This window comes from Struthio camelus, chromosome 18 (assembly GCF_040807025.1).
Source record: "Struthio camelus isolate bStrCam1 chromosome 18, bStrCam1.hap1, whole genome shotgun sequence".
Taxonomy (NCBI): domain Eukaryota; kingdom Metazoa; phylum Chordata; class Aves; order Struthioniformes; family Struthionidae; genus Struthio; species Struthio camelus.
Genome location: NC_090959.1, coordinates 14935083 through 14955984, shown reverse-complemented (window position 1 = coordinate 14955984; position 20902 = coordinate 14935083). Strand labels below are relative to the sequence as shown.

Sequence of the window (20902 nt, the reverse complement as noted above, 5' to 3'; positions counted from 1 at the left end):
GTTTTATTTATTGTTTCATGTTTCCAATGTTCAGCAAAGTTATGCTGCTGGACGCTGCTGTGCACGTTGGCAGCCTTGGCTTAGCAGCACTCGGAGCCGCCTGGCTGGTCCTTCCTCGAGAGAGGCTCCTCATCTCCAGCGCCGAGAAACAAGACTAACGGCAAACCCTCTGCTCAGCAGGGCAACAGCTGCTGGTAATTCCAGTGCCTGCTGATGGTCAGCACCTCCTTTGCTATATTACGTAATACTCCCAGTCAATAACCCATCTAACAAATAACAGAAAGTAGAAAGACAGGGGAATTAATTGCAATCTTTGAGGAAATAAACACCCACAGACTCACAGGTTTTTCCTGTTTGTTTGTGTGTTGTTTTCTTTAAACAGGTATTCTTTTTGCCCAAAATCGTCTCTCTTTTGCTGACAGGCAAACCTCCACACATTGCAAGCCTTTTTAAGCGTATTCATAAAACCCATTGGTACTAATGGGACAAAAGCACGCAGCAGAACTCTCCACTGCCTAAGAGTGGACCTAGGAAAGATTAAAGCTAAGCATAAGCTTAAGCACTGAAGAACCGTCAAATTTAGACACATAAGCACGGAGCATTGCTATTGCTGTATGGAGCTGAAAAATTAGATGAGGGGTAAGGGGGGAAATAAGATTACTTCAAGATCATAATCAGTTTCCAGGACACGGAAAGACGCTACAGAGAGATGAATATATGACTTACACGCTAACTTCACTAATATGATAACTGCAGAAAGCACCACATTTTATGGTCACTCCCCATTTTTATGAAGGATACCACAAGAGAAAAGAACCAAAGCTAGGGTTAAAATGCAAGATTTCATAATAATAATAAAACCCATACACTATGTATGGGTATGCCTCTATAAACCTAAATACTGCTCATTGTGATTTCAGGATGTGCGTTCATTTCTCTCCTGTGTTCAGGCTGAGTTTGTCACCCTCACATCACACACAGGGTAGTGCCTTACTTCTCCATTTCTGACTGTATATCTCCTATCAGCTTATCGTTTTTGCTCTTTATTCCTGCTGTAGTATTCTTTTTAAATCCACTGCTAATTCAGCCAGGAGAGACAACAGGATGCTTGTTCCCACTACCTATCACTTGCTTGAACAACAATCTAAATGATATTCCTAATCCACAGGGTAATATTGCATTGGCACAGTGCAAATACACTCGCCTGTAATACGAAATACAAACATCTTTTTAAAAAAAATCAATATTACCAGCTGGAAGTATAAACAGGATTATAATGTTCAAACACAGAATAAAACAATAATTAAAAAAATAGAAGAGAGAGCCTACACTCTCTACTCGGCTGAAGCCGACTAGATTTAAATCTACACTGAGTCTGAAAAAACAAAGAAAAGCAAAAATTCAAGCTTGCCCTGTCTTTTAGAAGCAGAGAAACAGAATTCAAATCATCCTTCTAAAAATTCTCATTTTAAACACGCCACGCATTGAACAGAGGTTTCTGAGCAGGTGACAGCGGCTGTGTCATAGTCGCTCGGTTAGGTTATGCCATATGAAAGGAAGAAATTCACCCTATTTTTCCACAATGAAAAAGGGAGATTTTTTCCCCAGCCCCACGAGATGCCAACTCAATAATGTAATAGAAGGAGACAGAAATCACGTGCGTGGGGAAGGGCGCTAACAAGAGAGCCAAGCCGGGAACGGCTTTGCCACCAGCTACCTTCCTCTTGGAGGAAGAGGGAGAGACAAGCAGCAGAAGTGTAAGGTGGGAGCGAGAAAGAGGGTTTCCGCAAAGGATGCATTACAGGACAGTAATACAACATGCTCTTCCCTCGAGGCAAAAGACAGTCAGAGAGTAGCAATAACAGCTTTACTGCGACAGCAGCTGTAGCAGTAGGAGCTGCAGCCTTAAAAAGACACATTCCTGTTTTCTCTTTCTCTAGTATTTCCTTTCCCAACTTCCTAGCTTGCTTTGCTGCCAAGGCTAAAATAACATCACTGTGCATCACACCGCTTTAGGGAGAACTGTTAACTCCTGCAATCTCATGCCAGATGGGAGAACGCAAGCCTGAATATGTCGCTAGTAGACTTCAGCGAACATGTTTAAGCAAATGGCGAATTTGCCCCCTCAAACGTGGTCGAATTCGCAGTGCAAAGTCGAACAGCTCCGAGAGGAAGGGCTCAACCCACTGTGACATGCTGGGACCTGCACACCAGAGCCCGCTCACTCAACACGGGCTTATTTTATCTAGGCTGAAGAGCGGCAGCAGAATAAACCGAGAGCACCCTCTTCTCCCTAACCCTCAGCAACCAGGATGCTCTCCTAGCAGGTGGGACAGCTGCACTCAGACCTTCCAGGAGGAGAAGGGAACCGAGCTGGCGTCTCTCACGTTTTGGCCTCTGCGCTCATAGGCGAGGGCAGACAGTGGCAGAGCCCTGCAGCCTTCCTCGCCTCTGTTCCTCAAATTTAGCTTCTCGCTGCTTCTCCTGGGTCTGAAATTAAATACCTCTTATCAGGTCTGAGGGAAATTTTTGTCTGACATAAAGCTTTTTTTGCTTGGCTTTTTTTTTTCCCCCCCCCAGTTCAAATGAGGAGAAAAAAGGGGTGGGTGGCGGGGAGGATCTTTAAAATCAGTTCACTCCAAACGGAGCTGCAGTTCTGATTTGGTTGCCAACCTGGAAAATCAGTTATTCACGCAGCCATATTTGTAAGCAGAAAGGGACCTTCGGCTGAATTCTCTGACGGGACACCACAAACGCCGCGTTGGCCCAGAAAGCCACCCGCAACGCCTGCTCCCCCGTTTACTGAGCGCCCCTCCAGGCTCCATCACAGATGACTTTTTGCCACATCAAAGCTTGCTGTTTCTATAGACGGATACTGGAAGCCCTGCCCAGGCTGGACACGTGCCTCTGAAGCACAGCCGTGCGACACAAGCAGCCACAAAATCGAGCAGAAGGGGAAGGAGGGCACAGCCACTTCCCACTACTGTTCTCCCAGCACGGGGCAGGGCTCCGTGCGACTGGAAGGCAAAGCAGCGGCAGCAGCAAGGCTTTCCCGCGCTTAAACAGCCACGAGGTCTTTTTGATGTCAAGCATTCGCAGTGACGGATGATGGCAAAAGTGGATGTGGGGAGAACCTGTCAAGATTCGATCATTCAAGGGAAAGACACTTCAAGGGAAAAGAAAATGTTCAAATTACAAAAGGCCTATTTCGCTCATGCGCTTTAAAATTGTAATAATCCATCTGATGCCAACGAGAAGAGAGGAAAAAAGAGAATCAAAGAACAATAAGAAAGATGCCTCTGCTTATAATTTTATTCTCTTCTCTACAAAGTCTATAGCCCTTTTCCTTCCTATCATGAATCTTCCGCAGCTGTAAAAGCCCTCCAGCTATGGACAGGCTTCAGTCCAGTAAGACCGTTGGTGGCTTTTTATAGTTGAGGCTCCACAATGAAGGACTGAAACATCCTCAAGTTGGCACGCTTGAACAACACTGGAGATGAGAACAAACTTTAAAATCCAGGATGATCCTCACTTTACTAATAAGCAATTTTATCTAAATCCTTCTTTAAAAAAAAAGAAAAGAAAAGAAAAGAAAAAAAGTAAGCTTTCCTGAGCGATGCCGGGGAAGTAAGGTACCACGTCCAATTTCCAGCTGTATTCAGCAAGTATTAACCTCAGCCACCGCCAAGCCATGGGGGCTCTTTGGTCCTCTCTGCCTCAGCAGTCTGGGAGAGTCTGAGTTGATTCCCTCTCCCAGGAACTCCAGCGTTCAACGCTCCCCCAGCTCCTCCCTGCAAGGTGCTGGGTATCCAGAGCTCCTACTGGCCACCCAAATGCTCGTTCCTGTCCTTCAACACCAGTCTGCAGGCCAATGTATCAGAACACATTAGATTCTTTCAGGCATTTATTCTCTTAATAACCTTGGACATAAAGAAGCACAATTATGTTTTTGCAGCTAGGAACCCAAAGCAAAGGTAGGTGAAGAGCTGGATTTGCAGAGACTTAGTTTGGGATCCTCAGCAGTGACTAATGAACTGCCCGCGTCAGGCATCCCGAGCAGAACCTGCAATGCTCACAGAAACCTCGAGTCTCCACATAACTCATCCAAGGCTACAGGCTTTCTCCTCACACAGGGGTTTGGGGTTAAGGCACTCACTCACTCCAGGTGAGAACTGGTCAGAATTCTTAGAGGAAAAAATGTTTCATCCAAAATATGTCAATTCACTGATCACCATGTTCCAACATGTTCCATTCTGTTCAATGCAGAACATTTCCCAAGGGACCTTCCCGGTTTCCCGACCAGCGTCTCCCCACAGCTAGAGGAAAAAACCCAAGCAAACAAAAAAACCCCCACTTTTCCCTTCACCTCGGAAAGGTACAAGGAAGTTGCAGAAGGAAATGTTCACACGCGCACAGGGAAGCCTTCTGAGAGGTCTGTTCCACGGCAAGATCCCCAGGAAGCTACACTGACTTGCACACGTTCACAAAACTTGTAACAGACTGTAATCCAACCCTGGGTCATAACCTAGCAGACTAAGTGCTGAATTTCTTCTAACAGAAGGGGCCAGGGGTTATCGTGAAGATCAAGCCAATATCCAGTGCAATAATTCAAACAACATAATGCACAAGTCGTAAACTTATGCGTGCAAAAGCGGTTAACTAGAGACAAAGGCCTTTGCACATGCAGTCACAGTGACAGCACAATCCACGCACGTGCCATCTAACTTACTAAATCTTAATAGCACCAGAGGGAACTACCCTCTGGACAATGCACAGATTTGTCCTCTAGATGAAGGAAGACAAGGGCCTTTTCTGAGGTCATTTAGGAAAGCTATGAAAATGATTACACTGGCTCTACTCACGCTGTACAGATACGTATTGACCTGCAATGGCCTTCATTGTGCAGCTGCAGTTGTAATGCAGTTGTTCAAATGTTAGCTGGTGTACAATCACAGCTTGAAAACATTTTCATTGTGGAAACTCTGCCGGGCTTCAGTTTTTATTTTCTGCCCTGTTTAGAAGATTAACTGTGAACCACAGTATTGTATTCCAGCTGGCTCTGCTCTGAAGAAGCCGATCCAACAGTAGCGTTGGACTTCTGATCTAACCAGGATTTCCTAGCGGCTTGCTATACTTCCCCGCTGCTTACACAGCCATGCCCCTAATCAGTGCAACCAGTCCAAGGAAGGGCATGCACAAGCCAAGAACGCGCACGTGCAAACGCACTAGCAGGATGCGCTGTGCGGGGAACGGCACTGCGGCCAGCGTCGCCTACGCAACCCCCTGCCTGGCTCGCCGTCTCACCAGGTTCGGGCAACAGCAGTTGTAACTGTAATACAGAGGATGAAAGAAAATAATTTGTACTCAAAATAAATTGAGCACAGTTAAACAATCTCTTTGCTGCAATCTTCAATTAAAAAAATGAAAGGAAATGAGTGAATAATTCCTTTCCTCCTTAGGGAATAAGGGAAACCAGATATTCAGAAATGCGGATTACAAGCAGCAAGGCAAGCTCTACTCCTGAACCAATTCATCTATAGAGCAAAAACATTAAAAGTTTTCTCCATTAAAACATATTTGTTTCTCAGTTTATGAACCAAAGGGAGCAAGCTGCACATACATTTGAAATTCTGCATTAAAAATGTGTACAAACATTTCCGATAATCAAGATGACTGTGAAATGTTTGTGCCAAGTATTTCAATAGCTCTTCCTCATTTGAAGATGGTTCATATCCATCACATGGTGTTGGTTCCAGGCCCAGTGTTTCAGCCTGAAGTATTCCAACATCGTGAGTCAGCTCCCCTCAAAATCATTGCAGTGACATTAAAACGAGACAATACATACATAACTCCTGGGCTCTTTTTAAACTGCCTTCACCAGCAGGCTGCTTTTGTCTACCACAAAGTAGTTAAGTAATTTACTAAAACAAATACATCAAAATGTGAAAAGGGTAATTTTCTCACACTCACATTGCTCCAAGAGACCTGAAGGGTTAAAACACTGTACGTCATGAGAGACTCACAAAGGTCAGCTGGTCGCTCCGGGACTGTGCAGGTAAGCTGAAACCTCGTTGCGTCCCAGGAGCACGTTCAGATGACCTGATTCCAGAGGGGGAAAGATTCTGGAGAGAGCAGGCCAGTGTCACTCCAGGATGACATTGACAGCGCGTGGGATATTTGCCACCTCGAAGCAATCAGGTTGCCAAAGAAATAACGCGCCTGGCACGGGGAACGGATTTATCTGCTCGCAAAGCCAGAGAAGGGAGGCCAGTTGCGTTCCCTCCCAGGAGGAGGACACCGCCGCGGAGGACAGGGTCCGCTGGGCTGTTGCAGCAGGAGCCTCCACCCAGCAGCGTCCCTCTACCAGCACATTTGTAATTGGGCTACGCTGAGGCTGTTTACTCAGAGCTTTTACACGTAGCTTGACATTACAACGGCTGCGCTTTGCACAGCTTTTATTTTTTTTCCTCCTCCCACAAGCCTGACACACACATGTCAGCAATACCTGCGTGGGAAACGGTGCCCTGCCTGCAACGGGGCCCCAGGACGCTGCTGGTTCCAGAACTCCGGTAGCTTGAACCAGATGGCGAAAATCCTCAGCCTCCTGCAGCCTCCTCGGACTCTGCTGGAGCCCCGTGGACCGCCGAACCTGAGCGGACGCAGCCCCGAATGAGGCAGCACAGAAAATACTTCTTCTATTTCCCCAGCCTCGCTGCACGCCCCAGTCCCCCGCTCCGCAGCTGCGGGACGCACGCGGCAGGAGCATGCCCGCGCCGCTGATGAACCACCAGGTTCTTGGTTGTCTATGTCCCGCACCCAGGAATCAATGTGCCAGCTACGAGATAACAGAGACCGTTCGGAAATAAGCCCAGGCAGCTTCTGTTCAGCAGTAATGTCGTCCTTATGGCGGCTGCGAGCTCAGCTCGCAGCACTGACTTGAAAGCAGCCCCGGGATATTTGGCACGGCGACGATCCTCGTGGCATGTCAGGGTGCAAACGTACCTGGGAAAGCTTCTGTTCCTGTTGTATCTGGGATGCGCCTTCAGGCCATCTCGCTCTTTTAGATCCTAACTCGTTACTTTGGTTTATGGCATTTTCTCAGCACCCGTCACCACCTACCGTGTGTCCAGCCTTGCCCAGGCTCTGGTAACTACAGATTGCCAGAGACAGCCACGCTGCCTAAACATATCAAACAGCAAAACTGTGAGATTTCAGCCTAGAAGTAGGTTTCACAAGCTGGGGGAAAAAAAAAAAAAATCCCCCAAAAGAAATGAAAAGGAAGTGCCAAGAGCTCATCATGCACATGAAGTAAGTGGATGCACAGACCTGCATGAATTTTATTTACTTTTAAAGTCAAATGCTCCCCGTCTCCTTGACGGGCAGAACAGGTGCCTCTATCCTTCCAGGCATCAGCATAAGCAATGTGAAAAGCTACCCAAAATTTCTTCTGAATCTGAGCCTTCAGACAGCGGCACGTCAGTTTGCTTAGTTTCAAACCTGAGAAGCTCAGAAACGGTGCAGTGGAGGGGCCGTTCTGCAGCCTGCTGGACAGCAAATACTAAAAAAAAAAAAAACCCCCCCCACAGCCGGAGACCCCCCAGCGCTCCTCCCGGAGCGCTGCACGGGATTGTCACAGTAAGTTAATACGACAGCATAAAAGCCAACACCCACCCTGGGACTACACAATAAATAGACTCCATTAAACTACGCTGTAAACTCTCCTGTGAGAAATTTCTCTTTGATCCAGAGCTTAATAGGAATTATTTAATCGTAATGAGATGGTAATAAAACAGCATCACCTGAATAAGCTTTTTTATTACCTGTTTTATAATTAGCTCTCCCTCATTATAATTCTTTCAGATGTTTCAAGCTCGTAACGTAAAAGGCACATATAGCTATATCTGGAGCAGAGGTATGTTTATATTTGTGCTAAAAAATCCCTTATACAGCATCTTCCAGTATATGCTGGTATTTATACGGGGCCCCTGAAGCAATGTGGTGTCGCAGGCCCCGGAGGAAGGATGGTGGCCTCAGCGCAGAGCGCGCGGTGTCGCCGGCGGCTGCTGGAGGTCCCTCACCTCTAGCCGCGCGTCCCTGCCTCTCCCTCCCGGGACCCATCCAGCTCATGACGAAGGGTGTCTGCGTTTTGGGGGTGTGCCGGGTTGCTTTTCGCTGCACAGCTACAGAAGCGCTGGGGTTGGCACCAAAGAAGTGACAATAAAACGCAACGAAGGCGAGACTTGTCCTGCTTGGTGCGTACGACGGCAACTGCAGCTTAACCCGTCTTTACTGACTGTGCTCATGCAAAGATTTTTTTCAAAGCCTGAGAAAACCTCGTTGCAACTGATGTAAGAAAAAGTGCGTGCTTTGTCTTTTCCAGTCTGGTGCCAAAGGTGACGTTCCAGCACCAAGGAACCAGCACACAGGACTGTAAGAGCTACAGATATGTGACATAAGCTTGAAAAAACGCCAACGGCCTTTCACCAGAGCACATTATTGAATGCAACTGGAGAGCTGTTACCGAAACTTTCCAAAAACCATCTGGCACTGGTAGGCACACGTCAGGCAAAACATCTACATGAACTTTTCACTGCCGTTTGCCAAAGTTGCAGGCAACTGAGAAACAGTCTTACAACAGAAAGCGCTGAGAAGCCTTAACTGAGAAGAGCGGGATAGCACATGCATACAGGGAGCCACTGGGAAAGTAATGTGATATAATTAGATTCTGCTTTTCCGGAAAAGGTTTTTGATCACACAGATCACACCAAAAGCCCTTACAGAGTGCCCTACCATTTGTACTCCCTGAACAGCTGCACGCTTCTTAAATAAGGCTGCAAAAGGCAATGTTTCACTGTTACTTTCCTCTACCCTAAAACATTAAAGACATAATGGTTCCACTGTTGCGACTTTTCTGTCTCTGGCCACACATCCCTCCTAAGCATTTTCACACATATGCCACAAAAGTTAAGATGATTAGAATAATTTTATAAAATACACTTTTGTATTTCTAGTAATTGCCTTTCACGTAACATTAAGTCCATCAGACTCTGCCTGCTCTTAGGGCTCTCTTTGAGACCTCAGAAAAGTATTAACGGATAACTTGACAAGCCTTTCAACACTGTTGAGCTCGTAACAAAAAACTCATGCCAGAAAGCAAAGCCTTGGCTGTACACACGCTAAGTGTTAGTCAAGTTTCACTCTAGTAAGAAGGTAATTGGATTAAAACACATCATTTGATAATTTTGCAGTTAGTCACTGAAATAAGTAATTTCAAATTTGCAGAAAACTAGTCATCTTCGTGCAGCTGTGCAGTTTGGTAGGAAATTATTTTTAGGAAATCTTGAAAGAGTGCACTCTTTAAAATGATGTCGGAGAGGCAACTGGAAAAGCCTGAGCTATAAAATTCTGTCACTATTTCAATTTGTGAATTGCCAAGCTCTGGATATTCCACTCTACAACAGCGATTATGGGCTAGGGCCAAGAAGGGGCATGTACGATAAAGATCTCTCTTTTATGCCTAGATAAAATGCTCTTATGTGAATGGAAAAAACACAGGTAAACAATCTGTGATGATGAATTAGCATTTAAAACTGCTAGGCTATCTAACCTCCTTTGCACGTACTCTGAGCAAACACTAATAAAATGTTCGGCACCACAGTGTAGCTGTTTTGGTAGCTAAACAGTAATGGAGCAGATGCTTAATATCAGCCTTTAAGCCTCAAAATGTACAAATACGATTAATTGCCAGGCCAATTTTGCAGGCTGGGTCTTTGAAAAAAAAAAAAAACGTGCCTTTAAAATTCTTACGGTAGGCAGAAACTTTCTTCTTTGGGGAGGGGGAGAAATAGTGATTTATTTTCAACGTAATAAAACCCCATTTTCTTCTTCTTAGTGCATCATCTTCACTGATCTTCCTTTCACCCTAGCCACGGTTATTGAATTCTTCTTATTTATATTCTTGTTGTTACATGAAGAAAGGCAAAGCCTGAGCAACCCCGGCAATCTTTTTAAATGGACAATTGCAACCATTTGTCTCTTAATAACATAAGCAATTTGAGGTTATTGGTCTGTTTGCATGCGTTTTCACTGTGCTCAGCACAATGAAATCCTGATCTTAATTACCGGCTATCATCATAAAAACCCCACTATTGCCACCACCTCCACGAGCGGGAAGCATTGTTTTATGCATGAGTACCAGGAGGTGAACCTCACCAGGCTCGCTTCCCTGATCGAGCCGAGCGAAGCAACGCTGCAAACAAAATAGCCTTTTAAAATAAAATCAGTTTCCAGAGTCTAAAGTGCTGCTGGAAATAGGACAATCTAAGCTATTCACTGCTGACACTGTTTCTGCGAGTACAATCTACGGCTTATAATTAACAGACACACAATACTTTTCCCTTGCTGCTTCTTTTTTAAGCTCTCCTACATTTATGACTGTGCTAATTCCCAGCGGAAGCGCCTACACTGCAAGGCTGCTGCGACTCCCCGCGCAGCAGAGTCCCGCTGACACGCGCCACCGATCCAGCCGCAATCACCAGCAGTCTCGTAGGAAAGTTACATCAATTCGTCCGCATTTTCTTCCTCCTCGTGCTGCAGGGCACCCGCTTCCCAGGCTGCGGGATCACGGCGCCGCAGGAGGAGGAGGAAGGGGAGGAGGAGGAGGTGGCCCTTGGCCCAGGCCCCCCGGCTTTCCCACGGGCAGCTGCCCCTTCCCCCGGCGCCAGCCCGGCCCCTGGAAACCCGGGGAGTTTCCCAGCTCTCTCCCACACACAGCGCTGCCCCAACGCGCCCTCTCCACACCAAAGGAAAACAACCCACTCAAGCAGGGCTGAGCTGCCTCACCTCATACATCGCCCTCAAGTCCCGGCACCTTCCTTCTCCTTCTCCTGCAAAGCGGAGAGGAAAGTACATGCCTTAATTTTGCCGACGTGACTCCTGCTTGGTAAATAAGTGTTCGGTATCAACGTTTACTTGTCGCTCCACGAGGCAATACAGCGTTGGTGGAAGTCGGATCTTCTCCGCTCGCTCGGCGAAGCCGGGACTACCCTGAAGAGCCCGTCGGCCGCAGCAGTCGCTCCCGAGCGGTTTGTAACAGCTCAAACTCCGAGACTGCCATCCGAAAGCTAGCTACCTCCGAACGCCGCCCAGGGCTACAAATCCTTCTTGCATTTATCACCGGCTATTTCGAACAGGTATCGGTTCCTGCTCGATATGTTCAGCAACGATCAGGGAAACATTCGGACGCAACGGGCTAAGCAAAACCCGCGCAAACCTCTCCAGGAACCATCTCGAAACGTTCTCGAAGCCGTGCCAGCCTTCTGGGAGGACCCGCAGGCGGCGGGCCAGGCGTTTCCCAGCTGCCTGCTGCGTTCGCGGGAAGGGAGCGCCGAAGCAGGATTAAGGGCCCAAGGCACCGGGACAAGCAATTAAAACAACGGCAGACAAGTGGCAAGGAAGAAGGGGGAAGACCCCAACGGCTCCTGGCTTCCTGTTATACGAGGTCTTTCAACAAACACAATCTCCACGTGAAGCTCTGCCACCGACTGCGGGTGGAGGGAGAGCAAATCAATTAATACATTACCTTTTACCATAGTCAAATAAAAGCTAATAAAAATGAAATAGCCATGCACATGGCAGATTTATGTTAATCACTTCATGTCAGGATAGAAGCACCTGGGCATGATATTAAAAAAGATCAAATTAAACTTTAATGACTGCAACAGTGGGTGACAGAGCTGTGCCCCCCCTTCAGCACCTTTTTCCTGCAAGGCAGACACTTGAATTCTGCCTGAATCAACTTTTCAGCAAGCCCTTCTTGAGAAAATTAAGTACTGTTTTCTGCACTTCATCACGCGCTTGCCTGTGTCTGCGCGGGGACGGGGAAGAGGGCTGACACCAAAAACTGTGTGCGGACCCATGAAACGTCTTTCAGAAGTACTTTTGATTGGATTCCAGAGCCGCAGTTTCCAAATAACGGCAATACTTTATTTTTCAAAGAGACATGCTGCCACAGCTGAAGTTGCGCTGTAATACTATGCATATAATGAAAGCACAAAGCCTTGTAAGGAGCCTATTGTTTAAACACTATGAACAGTTTGACATCTTTCATCGTAGCCAGAACAATGCAAGAACTCTTTTATTAGACAAAAAAAGTCACAGAGATGCAGGAAACAGTGAGGTTCCACATTAGGCAAATGCTAACTGGGGACAAACAGCTTAATGTCTAACAACAACAGCAGAAGCTGCAAATTTAGCCGCGTGGGGTGGAGGGGGTTTTGCTTATTATTTCGGCAAAGGCATTGTTACTTTAACCTTATTTACGCACACACACACACGGATACAGAGCAAACACAGCTGAATGCACTGTACGCTTGCCGTTGCTACAGAGCAAACGCTTTTCCCCCAAGCCCAGCACGGGAGATTTCCCGTCCCGTCCCACAAGGAGAACCCCGTCCTCCAGAGTAACACGGCAACACCCACCGCGGACGCCTGGGGACCTGGCACGGCCTGCTGAGGGCCGACAACCACCTCCCCGACTGTGGAGGCTGTTGGGTTTTTAGCAGCCTCTAAGGCTTTAGTAACCTTAGCGTTCCTCATCAAACGTACCGCACCATCAGCTCTTCAAATCGCAGTCCTCAACGCCTTCAGCGCGTGCCCGCACACAGGTGTCCGCTGACTTCATCTAGTGCTTCTCACGGGAGCAGGACCTTAGCACCACTAAAAAGCCACCCCCCTGCTCCTTCAGTCTGAGACGCTTCTAAAACTCAATCAGTTATGCTTTCTCTCTTCCTCTAAGGCCTACACAGTTGATTTCTCGTCCTAACGCACGCAGCTTGGCTTTGAATTTCAGCAGTAAATGTTGACTGCCCAAACGCTTGCAGAAAGCAAAAAAACAAAGTGATGCAATCATGGCCAAGGTGAACTCATTTAAAATTTAAACGAACGCTTGCAAAGCAGTTGCTGAACACTATTCACCTTGCTTTGCTCCCTCCAGAAGGGAGCACCATTTTAAATCATTGAAAGATCCTCAATTTCATTTTTATAGCTCTGTGTACAACATACTCTATTTTATATCATCACATCACATAGAATATTGCAGATTTGACTTCAATAGGGAAATCAAGAAAAACACCTTTAAGTGTGTATTTATCTTTAAGCACAGTAGTAGGCCTGTTTAATTCCAAGGTAAGAGGTTCGAGATTGAGGATGAACGTTTCTTTGGCACGTTGGATAACGTGCAAATGTTCAAAAGACTGCACAAATGGTACATGGAAAACTGTCACCATCGCTGCATTGGAGCAGATAATTGCAAAAAAATGAGAGTTTTTGTAACAAAACCTCTGTACACATACGCCTGACCATAAACAAGCAGAGGCAAAACCCGTGTGTAAAAGTGACATGTAACATCACCACAGTAGCAGCATCCTCCATGCAAACCTTTATCTCACACCAGGCTCCGACGGTGCAAACCCCACGTTTTCAAGATGTGGGACATTTTCACTTCCAATTCTTGCATGTTTGACAGATTCCCATAATTTGGATCCATGCTGGGATACCAAGCACACGTGCTTCCCTGCCAGTACATAAAGCGCTTTCTAAACGCGTGCATAATCCTTAGACTTTGAAACGGCATACATCTATGCATAACTGCTTCTCAGAGGAAAAAAAAAAAAAGGGGGGGGGGAGTGGGGTTAAGGGGAAGAAAGTAAAAAGGCCATTACTTGCCTTCCTTTCCAGGAAAAAAAAAAGTAGTCAAATGCAATTACAGTCCATTTATTTGTAATTGCAGATAATGATTTTTTTTTTTGGGGGGGGGGGGGGGGAGTGAGACAGAAAGAAGAATTCAGTGGCCTGCAGCAGCCAGGCAGTCTTACTCGGCTCCGAATCAGCTGAATTGTTGTAGATGCGTCCATGAAATTTCAGTGCCAGTGACATTTCTACCTAAAGCATACAGCTCAATTATATCTGCATGACAAATAGCTAAAGCTCAAGAAAACACTACTGACGACTGGCATTTGCAGACAACTGGGGAAGAGAGGTAGAAATCACCGCAATCACTGTTCATTGATACATGATAGTTGCTTAGGTTTGGGGGGTTTTGGCTGATAGAAAAACTGCGACTTAACTGACCAGGAATTCAATTTCAAAAAACACCTTGAAGCTCAGAAAGAACCAGAATATACAGCTATTATTTACTGCATATTGAGATAATGAGGTACTGTTGTTATGAATCATCATGTAGTTACGTTACCACTGCTTCCAATGCTGTGCTTTGCTACTGCAACACGGAGTCTGAAGGCAAGACTTTGCCTTAGGATTTATCTGCACAACCACCCTCACTTCAGCCTAAGTCTCCTAGTTCTGAGCCTTTTTGTTTGTTGGTTGGTTTTTTTATGGAATGACATGTGTGGGTAGAGCGGAGGCAGCAAGAGAGGTGCAAACAGAGGCAAAGATCGGTAGCATAAATAAAAAAATTAAAAAATAGAAGAGGAAACCAGTGTCCTCTCACTGCAGTGCTCTTCTAGACTGTCACTGCATGTCAAACTGCCGTGCAGTATTCACGTACAACCTTTACTGTAACCAGCAGAATGAATCAGAGACCAAAAGTCTGCCTTTGACTTTAGAAAATAATGTACAACTTCATATAAGGGAAGGGATTTACAATATAAGGAGTGAAATATATTCACGGCATCTCTTTAATTAAAAACTTAATAAATTGTTTAGTGCAATAAGAAATGAGGCAAAATGATACTGTCCCATAACCCACGTACGCAGATTTAGACTGTATCATACAAGACGGGCCTGAGACGCAGGATCGCTCGCGTGATTGCCGTCACAGCGCGCTCCTGCCAGCACCTCTGTCCCCTCCTCGTGAATGCAGCGGCACGTGTGAGCAGGGGCGACACGCTTGGTGTTTCCACGTGCAAAATTCTGCACACGCTGCTTTAAAAACACCCATGCCACAGGTTTCATTTAGGCCAAAACATCTTCAGGGGTGAAAATCTCTTATGCAATGCAAAGCCTTCTGGGGTGTGCGACGGGTGGCTCAGCAAGCGCTCGCCGCTCTCCGCGCCGCATCCACTCGCGTTCCTCAGCCCAGTCAAACCCACCTCCCCCTCCAGCACGTGCCCGTAGGCGAGCACGACCGAACTGGCAAATACCCTCTGCAGATGCTCAGCTGCCTGCGCGCTCCACAAAGCAAAATATTTCCACTGCAGCCTGGCTCTCCCGGGGCCCCAGAAACAGCAGGATTACTGGAGAAACAGCAGAAGTGGTCTGGAGAGGCAACCATGCAGTCCTAACAGAAAAGATGGGCCAAAATCCCACAAATCCCCTCCGTGGAGTAGCTAGGTTCATGAAATAAGATACCTTCAGCGAGACAAAGGACATCAGAGACAATCCAAAACAGTCTCTGGAGCATACGGCACATGACGCATTTTGAAGAATCATTGCTGAACAGATTTTTGTCTTTGCCCTATACCATTCTCCCCCTTCACAATACACTGTCCAGCATCGTCCAAACACCAACCAGATAAGCCTCAGAGGACCTGACAGGGTAAACAGCTATCATTCCAGCACGGATAAAAGGGGACATGGAGGAGAGATGTGGTTTGGGGCTAAACTGTGAGCATTAGCAAAGCCAAGGAAATAATGCAGGTCTGAGCACTGCTCTGACCTTTTGAAATTGTCCTGCTGCTCATGTAAGCAAATAAAAGTACTTTCAGGCCATACTTATAAAATAAGCTGCCTGATATATTTCTCCGTTTACCTTTTTATCTGAGACTTAGTATTAAAAAGGCCCTTTCGAAAATTACTTTTGTCTATTTAATTAATCTTCTGCCCATATAAAAATCTTAAAATGATTATGAACACATTCAATTTTACTTCCATTGATTTATCTCCATCTGATGGCCTATTTTATCTTTTATAAGGCGCACAATAGCAGAACTGGGTCATAATGTAAGTAATACAGTAATAATGTACGTTTTAGTGAACCCTGTTATTAAACCTCTCATTCCTCTCTGCTCTGCACAAAATGAAGCCTATTACAGCAATTGGACTTGTACTGCTTGGATAAAACATGGTCAATTGAATTGACTGAACCTAATTTTTACAGTCTTAATCCTGACATTCAGTGCACCAAAACCAGTCCCAAACAGGAGTCCGCACATAGCCCTTTTCCACACAGTCAGGCATGATCATGATGGCCAGAGCAGTCTGATGGGAGCTTTCAGAAGAGACATGGAGAAAGGGAGAAGAAAAAAAGAGTTTACCTACAGGTTCACCTACAGTGACCCTGGGGAACGGTCGGAATGAACTCACCCTGAAACAACTTCCAGGGCAGAATCGGCAGCTGGGCTGGAGTGCCAAAGTCTGGCTTCGCTTTCAGCTGGAGGTCTGAGGACTGATTCAACTATTTAACAGTCTTCACCACCAGTGACAGACTCCCTTGCAAAGCTCCACAGCATAGCAACAATTTGGGATCAAACTTTGGACTGGAGATGGGAGAAAAGTTAAGTTAGTGTCTGTGAAGGGCATTATTTGGTTTACTGTAAAGTTTCTGAGTCCCAGAAGTCAAGTCTTGCAGCTCTGAAATCAAGATAAAACGAGTTGTATCTACTTTGCTGCAGGCTGCTTATCAGCAGCATGGAGACATTGCAGAGACTCATTATATACAATATACATGAGATGTGAAAATGGTTCCTTCCAATTTATTGTAGTATCAATGTCCCTAGGTTATAGATTCTGTCTTTGTGAATACGATTAAGAAAATCAGCAGATGACTCTTCTGAAGGCTTTTCCAGGTGAGATCCACCTCAATTAACCTGGTGAGTACAGGGGAGATGGAGTATATAGCCTGTTATTCAGAAGTTGCTTGAATTTCATTTCAGATAGAAATTCATCACCATGGGTGCATCCATCTAGTTTAGAGGGCTAATAAAAAGACATTCATACCACCTAGACCTCCTTGCACAATAAGACCTTTAAGCGGAGTTGAAGTTTTGCATCCAACTTTATGCTTGACAGAGACTGTCATTCTACAGAATCCTTCAGTGAATATTTTTGTGTGTTTAAAGTATTACTGAATGCATTCATCAGTCAATAAAACAGTATTTAAAGGGCAATATTTATTTGAAAGCTATCTCTAAAATTAATATACTCTCCTAGTTTACATCAACTAAGTGAACTAAGTGTTCAGTTGCTGTTGCTGCACCAGTGCATTTGGTATTTAATTTTATGCAATGACAGTATTGGATAAATCTTGGCACTGAAAATGGGATTCCTTTTTTCTTCAGGCTTACTAGTTAAAGCTTACTTTGTGAGAAGGAGATGCAGTATTTTTACAATATCCCACCGGTCTTGTCTCGTCTTGCTTTACAGATCAGAAACCCGTGGAAGCGCTGTTAAACAGACCCACCCAGAAGCGCATTCTTCTCAGTACACAGCCAGTGGACTTCAGCACGAACACCCACCACGGCTGGACAAGGCAGAACATACAGAAGAACAGCGTGCATTTTTGTACCTACGAGGTTCCCCCCTGTTCCTGAAACCAGGAACTGAAAAGATTTTCACTCATCCGCAAACACCCCTGTGCGCACACAGCTTCTTGTTCCAAGTCCAGTGTTGGCACTGTAGACCACCACTCCTCCAGCACACCCACGTCAGCCAGAGACCTGCACACACCATTCTCTGACCCCCGAGAACAAGGTCTTTCTTCTCAGCTCTATCTTATCCCAGACAGACAGGGAAAAGTACTTATCCCTATTTGATTAAAATTAATGTTATTTCTGAACACCACACAGAGGTACTTTACTTAACCTAGTCTTCAAGGAAAGAGAAAATCCCATCAGCTTTATTTTGTCAATCTTTGCAAAAGTCTGTAATTCCTACTAATACCTTCTGCTCGTGGTACTTCTGGCAACAGTGTTAAAACTAGCACAGGTCCCCAAGTAGCACGGAATAGCCACAGCGACAGAAGATATTTTGAGTACACGGAAATACCAGGTGTCCTCATTTTATCTCTAATTTATGAAATAGCTTCAAAAGCCCCTCTCTGCAACTCGGTAAAGTGAACGAGGAAAAAAAATTTCCATTCACTCAGCAGAGAGATGTAGCTCAGGACTTTAAGCGCCAAGCGGAGAGACTCAGCGTGAGAGTTTCTTACAGAAAGCACTCCACGCCAGAATTTTAGCCATCCACCTCATCTGTATCAACCCACTTACAGGATAAAATGTCTTTCTTTTTTGAGGCATAACAAAGATAGCTGTTCTCACTACAGCAATCGCTGATTAGCAAAATTATGTTTTATGCAATGGTTTGCTACCTCGTTTACCTTTCAAGTCAATTTTAGCCAAACAAATTCTGAACACTGTCACGTTACCAGACCATACGAGAAAAATGAATGCTACAGGTGTTCCTTAAAAACTAGTAATAATGCAAGAGACAGAATGTAGAGAGAGGTTCATGGAATAATGATGCCACAAGGGTTCACAGCAGAGTACAAACTGCACACAATCAATGCTAATCTACTACAGGTGCAACTGTCTCACTGATTAAATAAAGCCAACATAGGTGTGAAAAAGTGAGTGTGTTTTGCATTACAAAGGGAAATAAAAACTGGCATTTCATACTGGACCGTATTTTGGAGTAGAGACATAACTCTCAGCTGGAAACCTCATCCAGTCCAACAAATTCTGTAATTCCAATGGCAAACATAACACCCCTTTTGTCATAGACATAAGAAAAGAAAGACAACAATTATATTTAATTTTCATACAAACTAATGCCTACTGAACATCTGCTGCCATGGTTTACTGAAGTCCGGTTATTATCAGAGTTCTTTTTTGTGCAATATACCTCATTAAAAAAAAAGAAATGCTCGTACGATGCAAAGCTCTACTTCACGTTTCATGCACATAGTACCTTTCAGAATGAATCTTCACAATTTAAGACTATGTATCTTATGACTTGACTAGTATTAATTTCTTTTTTTTTTTTGGGGGGGGGGGGGGGGTAAGTCCTATTTCTCTGTTGCTTTTAACCAAAGCACTTATTGGTTGGCAAGGATGTGCCTTTGCCAGTTGTCCAGGGTTGAACATCCTAGCTGAGACAGGTCAGTCATTTTCCAGAGCAAGGTGAAGGATGTTTGCATGCACTAAAAATAAATGTAGCAATTTTTAATTTGAAAAGACATAATATCTGCATACTTCTGTATAATGACTGGAAATTTAACACATCATGGTCTTTGAATATGAGATACGTCCTTTCCTACTCCTGTGAACACGGGAATCCTAGTTCTCACAAAATCAGCAAAAAGCTTATTTAACTCTTCATATTTCACACATAACTGGTCACGGCACTGGGGGAAATGGAGGTGACCGACATGGAAGGTGAAAGAGGTCAGGCAAGGAAAGAAGTCAGGCAAAAAAGCTAAAGGGAGGGGCTGAGGTGGGGCAAACAACTGAGATGAGGAGCTGCAGCTAGAGAAGAGAAAAAGATATATTCACGGGTGCGGAATGGAGAGGCAGAAAAGATTAAATTTGCAAGGAATTGGCAGTAAAAGATTCCAAAGTCTGATGAGATCGCCTCCAGCAAATATCTCAGAAGCCCACGGACAAGGTATTCCTTCCTCGTCCATGCCCGTGTGGAGGAATTCCACCTTTTCCAATACCATCTGTGATTTCATTAGCTTAAGCGCAGGGGCTAAATATTTGCAGCTGCTAATGGACTCAGTGGGAGCTGCAATTTGGTTGTGTGAAGCGCTGTACATCGTTAAGTGGTCTGAAAAAACAGGTCCAAGGCATCTCAGGTGGGCCATCTAAAACTAGTGTGTTCTTTTGACCTTAATCTCTTGTTGGTCAATTCAATCCTATGATGTGAGGAGAAACAGGCACTCGCTTACTTTGTGAGGAGTTTTAATGCAAGAAAACAAATTCCCAAGTGCTTATAAACCAGTCAAATACTGAAACGCTGAGCACTACGGAGGAGCCCAGAAGGAAATTAATAATTCTGTCTTCAGAACATGGTTTGAATTATGTGCAGAAATAAGGCACAGGGGACACATTGATTAATGAAAAGAAAACAAAATATTGAATGGCCTCTCATTAACGGAGCATCCTACTTTCTATGCACTGAATGAGGCCAGATCCTGTGCAAAAATAGCATGAGATCATAGACTTTATTGTAATGCAGATGCACAGAGATGCAAATAAAGGTTGCACAGACAATCTTAACTGGAGGATTTCCTAAGGTCCATGTGCTTGGTTTAGCAGCCTTCTTAATGTTCTCCTAATGCAGGTATTTTTGTGTGTAACAATTTACTGAGAAACACATTTTGTGAATGCTGAAAGAGCTGGATTCTTCCAGCAGATAAATCAATTGGCTAACCTCATGAATTCTGCTGTGGTTGAAAAGTATTTGACACATGATTTATTCAGATGCCATGCTTTAACTATCCAAGTACACTACTAGTGCTTTCTGATCAGCTAAATCAAATAACTACCTACATAAAAGCTGCTTTGCATAGACACATGCATGAGGGCAGTATTTTAGATGATACGGAAAACAACAGGATCTGTTTGATGAAAGAGAGATGCATGTTTAAAGCGTGTTTTGCAAAGTGTGACAGCATAGGGTTACATGTGCCATTAAAGTTATTCAGCACCAACGACTTTCGAACTTGGTAATTTTCCTTTTAACATGGTCCATAGTATTATACTTTCAAAATGGAAATACATTTCAAAGGTATAGCCTAAAGGTTATGGAATATTAGCCTAAAGGTTATGGAATATATCACTAAGCTCATCACAGCAAAGTAACGTAGTAGGCAATATTAAAAACCAGTGATAATTGCCCCGGGTATTTAAAGTAACAGCAGCATTTTCCTGAATTGCAATCAGAG

The 20902-nt window shown here is 44.8% G+C and overlaps 1 protein-coding gene across 3 annotated transcripts in view; it reads right to left on the bottom strand.

Annotated features, from left to right (window-relative positions):
* CDH4 (cadherin 4) overlaps positions 1 to 20902 on the bottom strand; it is a 467238-nt gene that overhangs the window by 308082 nt on the left and 138254 nt on the right. The window contains exon 1 of one of the 3 annotated variants that reach the window (XM_068912698.1): positions 6024 to 6279. The exons of the other annotated variants lie outside the window; for them this stretch is intronic. The gene's annotated coding sequence lies outside the window, so the exon portion shown is untranslated. Of the gene's footprint in view, positions 1 to 6023; positions 6280 to 20902 lie in introns of those variants that run through there. 3 annotated transcript variants of the gene reach the window in all.